This window comes from Tamandua tetradactyla, chromosome 3 (assembly GCF_023851605.1).
Source record: "Tamandua tetradactyla isolate mTamTet1 chromosome 3, mTamTet1.pri, whole genome shotgun sequence".
Classification (NCBI taxonomy): Eukaryota; Metazoa; Chordata; class Mammalia; order Pilosa; family Myrmecophagidae; genus Tamandua; species Tamandua tetradactyla.
In genome coordinates, this window is record NC_135329.1 from 67,940,673 (window position 1) to 67,945,157 (window position 4,485).

General features: G+C 44.9%; 1 pseudogene; it reads right to left on the minus strand.

The window, feature by feature from the left end:
- Window positions 1–1,336: 1,336 nt before the first annotated feature.
- On the minus strand, window positions 1,337–4,257 carry LOC143677368 (serine/arginine repetitive matrix protein 1 pseudogene; annotated as a pseudogene).
- Window positions 4,258–4,485: the final 228 nt, after the last annotated feature.

The following is a 4,485-nucleotide window of genomic DNA, read 5'->3' on the forward strand; positions in this document are numbered from 1 at the left end:
GGTACTAATTTCTTGTAATGAGATAATGGTATTCAGAACTGCAGCATACAGTGGCAGTGTTAATTTGTTTAACTATTACAATCTACTCTCATGTGCCATAGTTCTATCAGGATTTCATCCTGGCCATACTGGACTATTGAAGGGGCTATGGGTGGATATTATTATTCCCACCTCCTCCAATTCTTTTATAGTGGCTGAGATTTCATGGTCCCCTCCAAGAAGTTTAAATCGTTTTGTAGCCATGACCCTCTGAGGCAGAAGCTCTTTTACAGGGGACATTTAGCTTGCCCTCTCAGTACCATTTTAACCTCTCTATGCCGGAGGCAGAATTCCTCTATAGTAGTCTGCAGCGTTGCATCCTGTAGAAGATCAATTCCTAAAATGTATTCCGTTATAGGGAAAATATAAACCAAACACAGGTGGGGGGCGGAGGGCAATCTCCCAATTTGTAAAGTAGACTATGCCACTTTGCCTGGATCATTGACCAAAACTGGCCCATGGCATTGAGCTACATTCGCATAGATTAAGTATGTTTTTCTCCCATGTTTTTGTTTTTGTTTTTTTTAAATTTAGAAATTTATTGTTTAATCCACAAGCTTTATATAGCTTTAGTTTAAAAAAAAACCAAAAAACAAACAAACAAAAAAAAACCAAAAAACAAAACCAACAAAAAAACAAAAACAAGAAAAACAAACACTATTTCAAAGTCTAGGCCCTTCCAGCCTTCCAAATACAAGAGCTCTGAAAGTCGTGTGTATCAAATGGAAGTACAAGACAAAATTTTGAATGGAGCCATGACGTTTCATAAAACAAAATTTTATATAACTGAAGGATCCTTCCTGGGACTAGATAATTGCCTTTACAAAAGAAAAGGAGGAAAAAAAAACCAAAACACCAAAACCAGAATAGAATGAAATTCCAGTGTTCCAAATCAACTTGTTACACATCAATATAAACCCACAGTGTCCTGGCAAACAACATGCTTTCATTTTCTGTCTTACCCCTAGAGTTCAAATCTTGATTCATTTCAGCAGAGACTCCACAGGCAACAGGAAAGATTGTGGCATTAAAATAGTCATTTATACTTTTGTGGCAGTTCAAACAGTGGTCTTATTTCTGGGCAAGCTTACTGGGTCGGAAGCATCATAACTTAAATGGGTGCTAAGAACCAAATGAGAGGAAAAAAAAAAAAAAAACCAACGCTGGGAATAGCCAGAGGCATTAAAGGAACCATAAGAATGCCAACCATATCTAAACCCCCTTTTTAAAAAGAGGATTTTTTTTTGGCTTAGAATATTTCACTCTAAATGAATTTATGTGAGCTGTCAATGAGAATTTCACTAATACACTGTGGACACCTTTTGCAATGTAAATCCATGCCCCTTTTTACATGGTGAACTTCAACCTAGCAATTATTACAACAAATGTTATAGTCTAAAGCTCAAACACATTTTAGCAATTTTGAAATTGAATTGCGTACAAATCAAATAAAATTTACATCATAACAAACATTTCCACCTAAGACTGTGGGGACACTTGAGCCTTCCGCATTGATCTCAGGGCCTTTTCACGCAGGTGCTTTTCTAAGTCATCAAGGCTATCTTCAGCTTCACTTTCAGTCTCCTTTTTAGGTTCTGGCTCTGCCTCTGGTTCTTCCTGTGCTGATGTAGTTGTGGGAGCAGCAATGGCTGCAGGGATTACGACAGCTGCAGCAGCTGCAGCCACAGCCTTTTCCTTCTTGTGTTTTTTGTGCTTCTTGTGCTTCTCCTTTTTGTGTTTCTTGTCCTTCTTTTTCTTCTTTTTCTTCCCACCTCCTTCCTGGTCTGAATTCCTTGCTGGAGATGGGCTTGGTGTTGGGCTCTTAGCCTTTTTGACTGGTACCGCTGGTGACCAGTTTGTAGAGGGTGACTGAGACTGAACAGGGGATGGAGGTGCTTGGGGTTTTTTAGCTGCTGGCTCAGGAGATCCTGAGACAGAGCGAGAGGATGAGACCCACCGTACAGACTGAGGACTTGGTGAGGCAGCCTTTTTTATCTTTTTGGGTTCCGGAGTTCTGGAGACTCTCCTAATGGGCCTAGTACTTGGAGATGGAGACTGCCTTCTTTGGGGTGATGATGATGCTCCTCTTCGAATGGGGGGAGGGCTTGAGGTGGTCTGAGGAGCTCGGGGCCGTGGTGAGGGCGAATGCCGTTTGTTTGGTTGTGGAGATCGGGCCTCCCGGGTGGATCGGCTTGGGGAAGACCCCTTCCTATGTTTTGATGATAACGATGGTGAACGTCTCTTGGTGACGGGGGAGCTTCTTTGTTTGGGAGGTGGAGAATGGGAGACCCTACGCTTTGGCGGTGGAGATGGTGATGCCCTTCTTTTAGGAGGGGGAGGGGAAGAAGCTGTTCTTCTCTTTGGAGGTGGAGGAGAGTATCTTCTCTGTATTGGAGGAGAGTATCTTCTTGGGGAAGGTGAGCGCCGACGTGGCGGAGGAGAAGGAGTCCTTCGTCGAGGTGGTGGTGTGGGAGATCTGCGTCGCCGAGGAGGAGCTGGAGAAGGAGAACGTCACCTTCTGGCAGGTGGTGGGGAGGGACTTCTTCTCCGTCTACCACGAGGGGAAGTCTCCTTCTGGCGCTTTCGTGGTGATGGAGAGGCACTCCGGGAAGGGGAATGTCTCCGCCGTCTGCCTACCTCACCATTTTTCACATGAGACCTCTTGGGTCGCTCATCTTCTGAGGAGGAGGAGGAGCCGGAGTCAGATGAAGACTGCTGGTTTTGTCGTCTATACTGGCGCCTCTGGGGCACAGAGTCTGCTGCTGCCATCTTGCCACCTTTATCTTCTTCGGATTCAGACAATTCTACTTTTCTAGGCTTGGGTGCTGGTGAAGGAGACTCTCTTTTCTCAGTACCTTTATGTTTTGTCACTTTACTTGAAGCTCTCCCTGGAGAGACAGAAACACGACTTTTTCTGGTACGGTTTGACTGCTGGGGTGTTGGGGAATGACGAGCTTTTGGCGGTGGAGTTGGTGGAGGTGAAGGCCGGTGCCTTCGCCTGGGAGGACTTGTTGAAGGAGATAACCTACGAGTTTTTCGAGGGGGACTAGATGTCCTCTTGGGAGGCTTCTTTGGTGGTGACCGGGAACGAGAAGAAGATGATGATGAGCTACTCCCAGACAAGGATGCTGATGAGCGCCTTCTTCGTCTCACTGGAGATCTACTTCTTCTATGCCTTGGTGGAGGAGGCATTCGTCTTGGTGGAGTTCTTCTCCGAGGAGAAGGCCGCCATCGTGGGCTTGGCTGCCTTCTAGGTGAATATGATCTTGATCGGGATCTATGGCGCCGCCTAGGTCGAGTATGAGACGGAGCGCGGGAACGAGTCCGGGACCTTGATTTGGAACGTGACCGAGATCTCGGTCGAGCCTTTTCCTTTTCCTTTTCTTTTTTGGAATTTTTTTCTGGAGAAGGTTCTTTAGGTTCTGGTACAGGTTCAGGCTTAGGAACTTTCAGGATGTCACTAGTAGAAGTGGCTTCTTGTACTGAAGGTTCTTTTACTTTTACTGAAGGTTCTGGGAGCTCTAGGGTTTTCTCCTTCTTTTCTGGAGCAGGGGAAGGACTCCGGCTCTTGGTTCTGTGACGGGGAGATCGAGAATGACTGCGCTTTCTCTCTCTCCTGACAGGGGAAGATCGTCTTCTAGGGGAAGGAGATCTGGATTTGCATCTTCTTGGGCTTCGAGACCTTTCCCTTTTTTCTCTGCTGCTTTCTTTTTCTTCCTTATCCCTCCTATCTTTGTCTTCATCTTGCTTTTTCATAGATGCCAATTTTTCTTGTTCAATCTGTCTCTGCTTTATTTCTTCTTTCTTCAGTTCTAGGAAAGCAGAAGGGATTCCAGCAATGTTTTCTTGTGCACTTAACAGCAGGGGCCACAGTTCTCCCATAAATTCTCTAGCATTTTTTCCATTCAAAAACCCAGTCAGGTTGATTTGCATCATTTTGGAGTCTGGATTCTTTACTTCCAGCTGGTTAAATATAAACTCAATCACAACATCATCTTCAAATCCAAGGATTTCTGTTACTCGTTTTGTTATCCAAGGCTTTATAACCTCCAAATTTACTTTGCTCATGTCCACCTTTTTTTCTAGGCATTCTGCAAATTTCAGTTGCTTCAGTAGCTTCTTCTGTTTGTTGCTGAACCGATTATCCTGTTCTGCACTAGTTCCGCGGAAGAAGCCCGCGTCCATCTTGCTGCCTCGCTCAGAGATCGCTCCCTATCCCAAGGTCTTTTTCTCCCATGTTGACTAGTGCTAACACTTGCTGCTCATTAGTAGGGGACCAGTAGATGGTTAATTAGTAGGGAACCAATAGATGGTTAATTAGTAGGGGACCAGTAGATGGTTAATTCTACAAATCACCTCTGATCCCTGGCTATTGTTTACATCAGGGGATTTTGACCTTGTCCCTACAGGACACTGGAGAGCTCCCAGGCTCAGCCTCTTCATTAT